General features: G+C 41.9%; 1 long non-coding RNA gene across 1 annotated transcript; it reads left to right on the top strand.

Annotated features, from left to right (window-relative positions):
* The first annotated feature begins 547 nt into the window (after positions 1 to 547).
* LOC140466625 (uncharacterized) lies at positions 548 to 10,348 on the top strand. Its single transcript, XR_011955234.1, has 3 exons — positions 548 to 724; positions 9,156 to 9,374; positions 10,155 to 10,348. It is a non-coding gene; the product is annotated as an uncharacterized lncRNA (long non-coding RNA).
* Positions 10,349 to 13,862: the final 3,514 nt, after the last annotated feature.

Below are 13,862 nucleotides of genomic sequence, written 5' to 3'. Positions count from 1 at the left end.
GAAGATGATGAGTGTCTCATGTATCTGCTGATCTTGTCCTTCCACATGGTAGTGATCATTGGTTTGGATGGTTCTGTCGAAGGAGCCTTGGTGAGTTTCTGCAGTGCATCTCATAGATAATAAACACTGTTGCTACTGAGTGTACGTGGTGGAGGGAATGGATATTTGTGCATGAGGTGCCAGTCAAATGGGCTGCTTTGCCCGGGATTTCTCGAGTATTATTGGAGCTGTATTAATCTATTGCAATGTTCAATTGCAATCCTAACTTGTGCCTTGTGGACAAGGCTTGATTAGTCAGGAGGTAAATTTTTCACTGCAGGTTTCTTAGTCTCTGATGTGCTCTTGGAGCCACAGCAGATGACTGGTCCAGGTCAGCTTTGAGTTGATGGTCACCTCAGTATGCTGTTATTGGGGATTTCACTGATTGAATGGGGAGTGGTCTGATTCTCATGTTGAAGATTGCCATTGCCTGACACTTGTGTGACACAAATGTTACTTTCCATTTGTCATCCCTAGTCTGGATATTGAGGTCTTGTTACATTTGGACATGGCCTGCTTTCATCAATGAGGAATTGTGCTGGACATTATGCAATCAACATTCCCACTTCTGACCTTCGGATGGAAGGAAGATCATTTATGAAACAGCTGAAGATAGATGGACTGAGGAACACCTGCAGCTAAATGACTGACCTTCTACAACTACAACCTTCTTCCTTTTTGCCAGGTATGACTCCACAGTTTCTCCATGATACTCATTCACCCCAAGTTTGCTAAGATTTCATGATACCACACTCAGACAAATATAGCCTTCATGCCAAGGACATTTACTCTCACCTCATCTCTGGAGTTCAACCATTTGTCATATTCGAACTCCGGACTGTAATAAGGTCAAGAGCTGAGCGGCCTTAAAAGAAACCAAACGGAGTGTCAGTGAGCAGGTTGTTGCTAAACAAGTGCTGTGTGATAGTTATATCGATAATCCCTTCCATCACTTTACTGATTATTAATGGTAAAACTGATGGGAGCAGTAATTTCCTACTTTTTGTGTACAGGACATACCTGGGTAAATTTTCCACATAGTCTGGTAGGTGTCAGTGTTGTGATTGAACTAGGAAAGCTTTAGGTGCATGTCAAAGTTTGGCGCACACATCTTCAGAACTATTGCCAGAATTATGTGAGAACACACAGCCTTTGCAGCGTTCAGTGCTTCCAACTGTTTATTGATACCATGTGGAGCGAATTGATTTGGCTGAAGACTGGTATCTATGATGTTGGGGTGAATAGTAATTCTGGTTGAAGATTGTACTGACTGCTTCAGTCTCATCTTCTGGTCTGCCATGCTGGACTCCCCTGTCGTTGAGGATGGGGATATTTTGTGGACCCTCCTCCTCCAGTGAGTTGTTGAATTGGCTGCCACCAGTCACAACTGCATGTGGCAGGATTGCAAGGATCAAATCTGATCTGCTGCTTTTGCAACCACTTAGCCCTGTCCATCACTCGATGCAGTTTAGCACTTAATTAGTGTTATTTTGTAACTGCTTTGGACACTTTTCTACAGAAACTCTTTCTGATGGATTACTACACTTGTGAGACAAACAGAAAGGTCAGAGTTGACTTGCAATTCAATGCAATTTTATTCACAAAATACACAAAGACACAAAAAGGACCATTTAGCTCAATGTTACCTAACACCCTGCTCTTTGCAATAAAACTCCCCATTCATCATTAATTATTCTACCAATCACATTGTTAAAACTTTGACACAATCCTTATTTAAACTACTAGGACCAGGTCTTAGCCATGCAGTTAAACCTGGCCAGGCTGTATAGTTGGCTCTCATAAACTTGGTGAAAGTTGGAATTGCATAAAGTCACCTTCTTTCTCTTGCCATGTGTTCAGGGCTCCACTGTTGCGTCAGATTTCATCTTCACTGAAGGAATGGCCACCATTCATCCCTTATCCATCCCTGCTGCAACTTTCCAGAATGTTGTCTTGTTCCTCAGTCAATTGATCTCCCAGGTCAAGGCCACGGCATTCAAGGTAGCCACGGTGTGTCAAGGATGCATCTTTCCATACATGGTCATAGCAGAAGCTGAGGCTTCAGGGCTTATGTTCAAACATCGATTCTCCTGCTCCTCAGATGCTGCCTGACCAGCTGTGCTTTTCTGAAGCACACTCTTTGCTTCAGTGAGCCTGCTCACCATACTCGATTACACAAACCAATCCTCTTTTCGAGGCCACGTCTGGACTAGTCCTTGCCTGCCTTTGTCCTGTGCAGATGCTTTGTGCTTGACCTGTCCTGAAAATCCCATCAAGATAGGATAGTGAAGAAGGCATTTAGTATGCTTTCCTTTATTGGTCAGAGTATTGAGTACAGGAGTTGGGAGGTCATGTTGCGGCTGTACAGGACATTGGTTAGGCCACTGTTGGAATATTGCGTGCAATTCTGGTCTCCTTCCTATCGGAAAGATGTTGTGAAATTTGAAAGAGTTCAGAAAAGATTTACAAAGATGCTGCCAGGGTTGGAGGGTTTGAGCTACAGGGAGAGGCTGAACAAGCTGGGGCTGTTTTCCCTGGAGTGTCGGAGGCTGAGGGGTGACCTTATAGAGGTTTCCAAGATTATGAGATAGGATAAATAGACAAAGTATTTTCCCGGGGGTCGGGGAGTCCAGAACTAGAGGGCATAGGTAGGGTGAGAGGGGAAAGATATAAAAGAGACCTAAGGGGCAACTTTTTCACACAGAGGGTGGTATATGTATGGAATGAGCTGCCAGAGGATGTGGTGGAGGCTGATACAATTGCAACATTTAAGAGGCATTTGGATGGATATACGAATAGGAAGGGTTTGGAGGGATATGGGCCGGGTGCTGGCAGGTGGGACTAGATTGGGTTGGGATATCTGGTTGGCATGGACGGGTTGGACCGAAGGGTCTGTTTCCATGCTGTACATCTCTATGACTCTAAGTCTGGCTACCCAAAGGTTGCCTCATTTCACGCCTGGCTGTTCAGGCCCTGGGCTATCTGGCCACATAACCTAACCAGGTTAACACCTCATCTTTAGGTCCACATGGTGGTGTTCTTGATTGAATTGGTTTGATCCCTTGCCTTGATCATAATTATAGAGTGGAGGATATGATATTGCAGACTGTCTTGGAGTATAATTCTGCTGCTGCTGATAGTCCACTGTAGATCATTGATGCAGGATGTTAAGTTGCTAAATCTGTTTGAGGTCTGTCCCATCCAACACAGTGGTAGTGCCACACAACATGATGGAGTGTATCTTCAACGAAAAGATGGGATATCTTCTCCAAAAGGTTGGTGTGGTGGTCATTCTTACTGATAAAATGGCAGCAGATTAGTGTGAATGTGGTCAAATATCTACCTTGTTGGTTTTCTCACCACCTGGCACAGAGCCAGTCTCGCAGCAATGTCTTTTAGGACTTAACCAACTCAGTCAGTCATTGAAATCCCCCATCCAGAGTACATTCTGTGCACTTGACACCCTCAGTGCTTCCTTCAAGTGGTGTTCAACGTGGATATATACTAATTCATTAACCCAGGAGGAGTCATACATGGTAGTCAGTAGGATTACCTATTGCCTATACGTAACCTCATATTTGGGACAAAAGTCAATGTTGAGGACTGTCAGGGCAACTCCTAAATAAATATGATGGCGCCAAAACTTCTGCTAGGACTGTCTTACATGTGGAAAAGAATATACCCAGGAATGGGCATTGTGTTGTCTGGACAGTTATGTGTAGGGTATGTTTCTGTGGATGTGAGTATGTCATGGCTATGTTATTTGATAGCCCATACAATTTTAGCACTTGCCTCCAAATTTTGGTAAGAAGGACTTTGCAAGGTTGACAGGGCTCAATTTGTTGCTGTTGTTTCTAGTACCTAAGTAAGTTCTGGGTGGCCCTTCCAATTTCACTCTTTTTGAAACCTTTAATGGTTGGTACAACTACGTGGTTTGTTAGGCTGTTTCGGAGGGCATTTAAGAGTCAACCACAATGCTGTCAGTCTAGAGTTACGTGTAGGCCAGACCAAGTAAGGCTGGTACTTCTCCTTCCCAAAGGGGCATTTATAAACCAGATTGTTTTTTATTATTTCAAGAATATCATTAGACCTTTACTTTTACAATTCAATTTCCCCTATTTGCTATGGTGGGATTTAAATTTGGGTTTCTAGCATACTGGCTGGATCCCTGGATTACTAGTCTTGTGACAATATCTCTACACCAATGAATTTCAGACCCCCACCATTGACCATTCCCCATTCCTTCAACATTCTCAGAAATCATCTGCATCTTTTCTAGTGAGATTGTCTCCTTCCTATAATGCAGTGGCGAGACTGTATGTAATGTTCTAGCTGTGACCTACTTGGTGTTTCTTTTAGGTTCTACATAGCCTTTCTCCTCCTCTATTTTGAGCCTCAGCTTATAAATCAACAGGTCCCAAATGCTTTGTCAATCACTTATTTACCTGTCAATCTTCAAGGGAAAAAAATGAGTACTGTCACTTTGTGCTTTGAAGTTATAAACATTCCAATTCGAAAGAGTTGTGAAACAGAACAAAAGCAGATGGAACAATAAACCATTAAAACATGTTTTGAAATTTGAAAGAAGAGGAAGTCTGAAAGGCATCGGTAAGTAAAAACAGGGAAAATCCAAAGATTCTTTATTTTCTTTCCTTCCTTCCTTTTAATTACGGCCCTGAAATTTGTCTACTTCTCAGCTTTCTGCAGTTTTCATAAACTGGACAAAATTTTGAAGGTAACAGGATAGTCGAACAACACAATTAACAAGGCATACAGAATCCTTGATTTTGTAAATATATACCAAAGGCAGGAGGTGGTGTTAACTCAACTTGTTGAACTTCAGCTGGAATAATATGTTCCATCTGAAGACCATGTCTTATGAATTGGCAGTGAAGGCTGTGGAGAAGTACAATTTGCTAATTAGAGATCGCAGTCTAGATTAGAGTAGTGCTGGAAAAGCACAGCCGGTCAGGCAGCATCTGAGGAGCAGGAAAATCGATGTTTTGGGCAAAAGCCCTTCATCAGGACTGAAGGCAGGGAGCCTCCAGGGTGGACAGATAAATGGGAGGTGGGGGGGGGGGGGGGGGGGAGCTGGAGAGAAGGTAGCAAAGAGTACAGTAGGTGGATGGGGGTGGGGATGAAGGTGATAGGTCAGAGAGGAGGGTGGAATGGATAGGTTGGAAGGAAAATCGGCAGATAGGATAGGTCATGAGGATGGTGCTAAGCTGGAAGGTTGGAACTGGGGTAAGGTGGGGAAGGGGAAATGAGGAAATTGATGAAGTCCGCATTAATGCCCTGGGGTTGAAGTGTTCCAAGGCAGAAGATGATCCTGGGTTGAATGCCTCATCTTCTGCCTCGGAACACTTCAACCCCAGGGCATCAATGTGGACTTCACCAGTTTCCTCATTTCCCCTCCCCTCCACCTTACCCTAGTTCCAATCTCCCAGTTCAGCACCATCCTCATGACCTGTCCTACCTGCCAATCTTCCTTCCCACCTATCAACTCCACCTTCCTCTCTGACCTATCACCTTCAACCCCACCTCCATCCACCTATTGTACTCTTTACTACCTTCTCCCCAGCCCCACCTACTTCCCATTTATCTCTCCACCCTGGAGGCTCCCTGCCTTCATTCCTGATGAAGGGCTTTTGCCCGAAATGTCAGTTTTCCTGCTCCTTGGATGCTGCCTGACCTGCTGTGCTTTTCCAGCACCACTCTAATCTAGACTCTGATTTCCAAAATCTGTAGTACTCACTTTCGCCTAATTAGAGATCACAGATACTTTGATAGACTGGAGAAGCTAGTTGGTTCTCCTTTAGTGCAGAGGAGATAAAGGTGAGATTTGCTGGAGGTGTTTACATTTTTGAAGGGTTTAGATTGAATAGACAAAGACAAGGCTGAATTTTACCAAAGTAGTAAGTGTTAGTTCCAAGAGTTTCATGGAAGGTTTCTGTGCATTAGTTTGAACACATTATCTCTGGAGCTCATGTCATTGAATATGTACCACTCAGAAGTGATGAAACACTCACCATTGCTTTCTGGCAGTCACACAGTGGGCATCAAGTTTAAACACCTGCTGTATGTCAAACACTGCCAGCCTGGTCTAAAGTAGCCACTCAATGTTAATGATATAGATGAGGGAACTAAATGTAGTATCTCTAAGTTTGCAGATGACACGAAACTGGGTGAGAGGTTGAACCATGAGGCGGATGCAGAGATAGTTCACTGTGATCTGGGCAAGTTGAGTATGTGGGCAAATACATGGCAGATGAAGTATAATGTGGGTAAATATGAGGTTATCCATTTTCATAGCAAAAACAAGAAGACAGATTATTGTGTGAATAGTGATAGTTTGGGAAAGGGAGGGATGCTATGAGATCTGGGTATCCCTGTGCATTGGTAGCTGAAAGTACGTATTCATAGCGAGAGGATTTGAAAGCAGGAACAGGGTTGTCTTGCTGCAATTGTACAAGGTCTTTGTGAAACCACACCTGAATATTGTGTGCAGTTTTTGGTCTCCTTATCTGAGGAAGAATGTTCTGGCTATGGAGGGAATGCAATGAAGGTTTATCGAACTGATTCCTGAGATGGTAATACTTTTTAAAAATTGATTTGTGGAATGTGGGTGTCACTTGCTGGCCAGCATTTACTTGCCCATCCCTAGTTGCCCTTGAGATGGTGGTGGTGACCTGCCTTCCTGAACAGCTGCAGTCCATGTGCTCATAATACCATTAGGGAGGGAATTCCAGGACTGATTTTTGAAGAGTGACTGATCAGTTTGGACTGTTCACTGGAGTTGAGAAGAACGAGGGGTGAAACTGATAGAAACCTATAAAATTCTCACAGAACTAGAAATTTCTTCACCTAGAAAGTAGTGAGTCTGTGTAATTCACTGCCATGATAAAGTGGATAAGGCCAAAACATTGATGTTTTTAGAATAGTTCATGGGCTAAAAGAATCAAAAGGTATAGGGCAAAAAATGGGATTGGGGGCTGATTGAATGACCACCTATTATCATATTGAATGGTGGAACAGGCTTGAATGGCTGAATGACCGTTTGCTGATCCAATTCTCTATGTTTCTATGTCAGTGTATGGTCCACAGTCTGGAGGAATGGATAGCAATGCTACAAGAAGTTTAATGACTGTCTGCATTAAGAGCCACCACCTAATTAATGCTATTACACACTCTAACTATACTATTGTACCCACCTCCTATGAAACTTCATGGTCTACCACTCTCAGTATTGCACACAGCATTTTCCTTGAATGCTTCCATCCACCTCATTCTCCAAACTACCAACCGTTCATGTCCTCTGTGCTTCCTACTCAATCACTTAGGCCAAACCATAACCTTTCCTGATGACAAAGGACTGACTGACAATAGTCCCTTGTGACTGTCTGTTGCTTTCAATAAACTGCCTAGCTATCTGTCTATGCTTACAGGCAAGGCATGGGGAGGCAGAGATGCTGTGAAGGTGTCCAAAGTGAAGGGAGCATGAAAAAAGCAAGCTAACAGTCCTGAAGTACACACCTGTTTGATGCATGAGATGAGTGCCTGTCGCTGCATGAGAAATGGTCTAGCAGTAGCATTGTGATGTGCTACAATGTGTGGTATTTAAATGCCAAATCATGATAAAAGTGCACTCCAAATGTATCTTTATAATGAGGAGAGACTGGTGCTTTGTTGATGCCAAGTTCCATAGATGGAGAGTGAAAGCAGTCACTGTCCATGGAACATATCCGGAGGTGTTGGGGAATGCTAGTTAACTTAGATGCCTGGCAAAGAGGTGAGTGAGTTTCAGCCACATGCTCAGACTTTCATGTCAGGAGTTGCTGCCATCTATTTCCTCCCCACTGCCTGGGAAAATAGCAAATTGCATATAAATGAGAACATCCTAGAAAATAATGAGATATTAATACGTTCAAATAGGCCACTTGCTAGCTAGATTCTCATCTCAACATTAAAAATTGATGTGGAAATTCGGACTTCTTTCTCTCTGTTGAGAATTTCATTTTTCTGTTTTTGCCATGTTTTACCAACTGACTCACCATTGCCCATGTTGTTCAGGGGCCATGAATGTTCTCCCCATGATTCTGAAGGCTGAAAGGTTGATAATGAGAGTGATTGTAAAGTGAATGGTAAAGAAACCAGGGAAACATGAGGATTTTTGCTTCCACAAAACAAATGGTAGAATTTTGAATGCACTATCAGATAATGTGGTGGAAAACAGATTCAGTTGTAGCTTCCAATAATGGATTGGATAAAAAATGCGAAGGAGGAAAAATTGCTGGGACATAAAGAAGGAGTGGGGGTAACTGGATTTTTGTTGGAGCCAGCATGGATTAATTGAACTAAATGTCTTTGTTCTGCATTGTACTGTTCCATGATGACCTTTCCTTATGCATTTTTGGATTCTCTCGTGAGAACACAAAGAATGCTTACAAATTCGTCCAAAAGTGCATCTGTATGAGGCCTCCAATAGCCTCAGGAGAGGGGTGCCTGTGAAGGAATGGAGAAACTAATTTGTACAGTACTGCAACGTCCTAACTGTGGTACATTTTGTAGAAAATCATCCGACATAACAATGCCAAAAAAAAGTTGACTTCTGCAGTATCCTGGCTATATAGAAATATGAAACAAAACAAATATAAATAGCACAAGGAATGGTATTCATCAGAATTGAATTAACTTTCCCATCCCTTTGAATTGAAGTCAATTTATATAATACTAGTTCTCTCCCACAAAGAAACCAAACGCCACACATACCAAAGCTTTACTGCCTAAGAAACATCAACTAGCTGCATTACTAATCAATTCAAGATACAGATTAGGCATGCATGACATGGATTAACCATATAATTCGAATTGCAAAAACTGACAGCTACAACAGGAAAAGCAATTCATTCGTACGGCTGCAGTTCTCGATTTGAAGTTCACTCCCCATCAATAGCTTAATGTGCACTAAATTACATGTACTGGAATAATCCAAAATGTTTATCTGTATGGAACAGAAACAGGTCTGGCTTGAGTTATGTTGTCCATGTGTAAAGTTTAAATCAATGTTGCCATTAATTTGCCTATATCTCACTAGCAGATCTTGATGTTTTATTTAGAATGTATTCACCAATGAGGAGATAGCATTAACACTGCTCTCCAGAAGTTCCAGATCCAGAAATTCAAAAGGACAAATCAACAAACAAGAAAGGAAACTTAAAAAGAGCTATCTGACCAATGCTGCCAGTACTTGAGGTCTGGAAATAATCAGCCAGTTGCACTTTGGACTGCCTTTTTCTATAGTGAAGCAGACAATGCACCTCACTGCCGCTTTCCAGGTAATATGTGCATGTGAATGCAAGTGAGTGACTGTAGCTAAATAGTGAAAAGTGAGCTCACTGTCATGATTTTCTGTTTATTCAAATGAATTAATTATGATATACCTTTTGTGCCACAACTGTATTGTTTGGTGACAGCAACTTGTGAATGGGTTCTATTGTGCACTGGGAAATGGTCCAATATTAATCAAGTGGGAGGTTCGGGAGAGGCAGAGACTGAGCATAAGGCCACATCTAATCAGACACGAATGAGGAAATGACAGAGGACAAAAATGGTGTTGCCTTTTTCTGTTATCAGCTGTGGTTCACCAGCAAATTTCATGCAGCTGGTGTTGTGCATGAGTATCTCCGTTGCATTATGGCATTACTGCAGAATTTACATTTTAGTTGGGGACTTAATGAGCCGAATGCACAATGTGTGTGCAGACATGCCACCCCCTTTTTGTTAGCAGTTCACATAGTGATGCATTAAGTGACCCGGTTCAGTGGTCCATTCCCAATAATACTGGGTATTCATTATCACTTTACCATCAATACCACTGTCACTCAGGTCTGTAAATCTGTTTATGATTGTTTGCAAGTGCACAGATATTTTCAGATTCAGGTTGCAACTTTTCGTCACTGTCTCTACCAGATCATTGCTTCTCTAAGTTCTTTTCTGGAACATTATTGAGGGGGGTGTCATGATAGAGTACCTCTGAGTGTGTCTTGATTTCACTTTGTAACATGTAATGCATTGTGTCTCCTCCTCCTCGGTTCCTGCTCTGCTTTCATCACAAGGACATCTATCTATGTGACTGTCCACAGGGAGGACAATTCAGGATGGAACAATGGGAGCAATGGGTTAACCAGCCTGAAAGACATCTTGCAGATTCCATTCTTTGTTGTGTGGTTCAGAAAAGATTTCTCTAATTGCTTCAACCAAAGCTGATGCTTTTGATAAAGTCTATGGATAAAGCTCAAGAACTTGCCCTTTCCATTGTGTAACAAACCATGTATCCACTCCTTTGTTTTCACAAGGCTAACTTAATTCGGGTCCAAGTCCAATTTAAATAAAAACATTTCTGGGATTGCAGCTTTTGTCATTTGGAGATGTGCATGGGGCCAGCAGTCAGAATTTATCGCTCAATTTGAGACGGGGTGTAACTCTGCATTTGCAACTATAAAGGCACTCCCCTGATGCAAGAACATATCACTTGTCACTTGTATAGTATTTGGTCAATTTGGTTAATTATGACATCATTAATGTATATGCTATATGTATTTGTTTACAGTACATTCCTATTTTATATTTTTCATTTTGTGTGAAAGCCATTTGCAAGGTAGCTGGCACTGACAATTTTATTTATTTTTTGACACATATATGCAGTGTTGACCTCTATTTGACATTTATAGAGTTTTTATTTTGGCTTTGCGTTCAGAGAACCAAACTGTGAATCATTTGCAACGAGACATTTTAATTTATCCTGGATTTGTTTTTTCACCTCCAACCACATATGTACATGATAAGGAGATGCAACTCCACTTCAAGCTGGTCTCTCCTTTCTTGCAAAGAGTGAAGAAATAATGAAGTTGGCATACACCATCTGATTTGTGGATTCCATACTGTCGGAACTGAGTTCCCATGGTAAGGTTCTGATTTCCTATCTCTGTCTGGAACTTAGGCAATGTTTGTTGGAGTTTCCTGTTATTTAGCAAAGCCCACGTCACCCTGTCTGACAAGCTCCATCTGCCTCCACTCTGCTCCTTGTAATATTCCAGTGTTGCAATGACTTAATTGTAACTTTTACATACTGGGATTTCAAATGTTCTGCTTTAATGTGGGAATTAATTAAACTATTTCCCATGATTATTCAACTGTTTCCATATAATATATGGGCAGAATGTTAAAAAAAAGTGATGACAAGAACTGCAGTAACAATTGTCTTCCAGAGTTTTTAACATGCTCTTCCCCTTCAGATTTATGATTTACTTGAAAATTATCATACATCCAGTTCACTTGGACGTAAGCAAAATATTAACCCCCAGTTTGTACTGCTAGGTATGTGCTTTGTTAAATTAAAGCACAAAAATTTAGAAACCCTGTCCACTATGTCATTGTGTGGGTTTATAAAATGAATCCACAACATTCAATTACTAATCTTAGGCAGGTCATAGAGAGGAGATACTGTGCTGCACAGTAGGAAGGAAGGAAGATGAAAGAAGGTGTTTTTTTTTAAAATATAGAATCCCTCCAGTGTAGAAACAGGCTATTCGGTCCAACAAGCCCACACTGACTCTCCAAAAAGCATCCCATTCAGACTCATCCCCTGACCTAACCATGCAACTCTGCATTTCCCATGGCTAACCCATCTAACCTACACATTCCTGGACATTATGGGCAATTTAGCATGACTAATCCATCTAACCTGCCCATCTTTAGATTGTGGAAGGAAACCATAGCACCTGGGGGAAACCCATGCAGAGACGGCAAGAATGTGCAAACTCCACACAGACAGTCACCTGAGGCTGGAACTGAACATGACTCCCAAACACTATGAGGTAGTAGTGCTAACCACTAAGCTAGCGTGCAGGGTCGGAGAGTCCAGAACTAGAGGGCATAGGTTTAGGGTGATAGTGGAAAGATGTAAAAGAGACCCTAGGGGCAACGTTTTCACACAGAGGGTGGTATGTGTATGGAATGAGCTGCCAGAGGAAATGGTGGAGGCTGGTACATTTGCAACATTTAAGAAGCATTTGGATGGGTATATGAATAGGAAGGGTTTGGAGGGATGTGGGCTGGGTGCTGGCAGGTGGGACTAGATTGGGTTGGGGTAACTGGTCGTCATGAATGGGTTGGACCGAAGGGTCTGTTTCCATGCTGTACATCTCTATGACTCTATATCTCAGGTGATTGGCTTGAAGTGGGAATTATTTCCCACTACCCCCTTCTATATGGGATGTGAATTATAAAGGGAAATAAAATGTGTTGCAAATACTGTGACTTTAACATAAAAACATAATATAGTTTTGCGAAGACCTAGGGAAGGCAAATATAAAGCTGAAGGAGGAATGTTCAAATGTCTGGCCTCTGGCATGATGCATGAAGTGAGTTTTGAAGATGGAGAATAAGTGACAGGGCAGAAATTTATTTTTTATACAGAATCCCCACAGTGTGGGATCAGGTCACATGGCCCAACAAGTCCACACCCACCCTCCCACCTAGACCCATCCCCCTACCCTCTCCCTGTAACCCTGCATTTCCCATGGCTAACACACCTAACATACACATCGCTGAACACTATGGCTAATTTAGCATTGCCAACCCACCTAACGTTATTAAGGAAAGTAATTTTCAACAAGATGATAACTTGTTGGATGTACAACTACAAAGTGGTGAAGGAAGAGAGGATGATACTCTAGACTAGAGCTTAGGGAGGGAAGCTACTTATGAATGTAAAGAGGTTCTGGAGAAAAGAAGGAGCAGCTTACACTGGAGGGAATCAAAGAAGAATTTTAAATGCAAAGTAACATGGAACCAAAAACCACTTTAGGTCAACAGGATTGACAGGACAATGAGCAAATAATTCCCATTACCGAATAACCTAGGGCAGCAGATGCTTAGACTAATCAGATTGTGTGGAGGGTGGAGGATGGGAGGACACTAAGAAGACCATTGACTCTAGAGATAAGAAAGGCATGTGTTAAAGTTTCAGCAGCTCAGCTAAGTATGGAGGCATGCAATGTTGCTGGGTTGGAGGAAGGGGGATCTGACTGATAGGCAATCTTGTGTTGTTAACAGAATGTGAGCATTGTAAACTGTGGCCTTAGGGGTTATAGCCAGCGAGGAGAGTAGTTAATGGCAAGGGAGAAAAGCCTGTGATTGGAGTTAAAGCACTGGATTCAATCTTGCAAATGTTTAACTGGCAAAAAATAAAGAAAGAAAACTGAAGAAAAAAGAAATCTAAACAAGGACAGCTTGCCCTAAATTATGTTCAGAGGTATTTAATGAATACCTCTTTAGATTTTTGTGTGGGCAGAGCAACAAAGGAAATATTGTCTTCACAGATGTTTTCTATGTGTCTCAATTGTGCTGTCTAGTTCACCAACTTTATATGCTTTGAGTATAATAGATGTTTACAACAAAAAATGTTTTTAAAATATAAATATATTATTAAGAATCCATAAAACTAATTAATGAAATGCAACAGGCATTTATGGAATGTTACACAATAGTACATGTTGTGCCTTGAACTTTCCAGTCTTTATAAAGCAGCAAGTCATCAAAAAATGACATTATTAATGGAGTATTAGTGCTGAACAGAATTTGCTGGTGCACACTTGCAGACATGGGCAGTGATGTGTCTGTAACAGCAGATGCTGCAGGATGCATCTGTGCACACACTGATGACATCACCATGTCACGTGTGGTGACATCATCGCCAGCACCTGTTTCACAGACAAGGGGTTGAGGAGGAGGCAGAGGCTGGGATCCTGGCAGCCTTCAGG

The sequence above is a fragment of the Chiloscyllium punctatum genome, chromosome 44 (genome assembly GCF_047496795.1).
Source record: "Chiloscyllium punctatum isolate Juve2018m chromosome 44, sChiPun1.3, whole genome shotgun sequence".
NCBI classification, from domain to species: domain Eukaryota; kingdom Metazoa; phylum Chordata; class Chondrichthyes; order Orectolobiformes; family Hemiscylliidae; genus Chiloscyllium; species Chiloscyllium punctatum.
The sequence above is the reverse complement of the archived record's forward strand: the minus strand, read 5'-3'. Positions and strand labels throughout refer to the sequence as shown.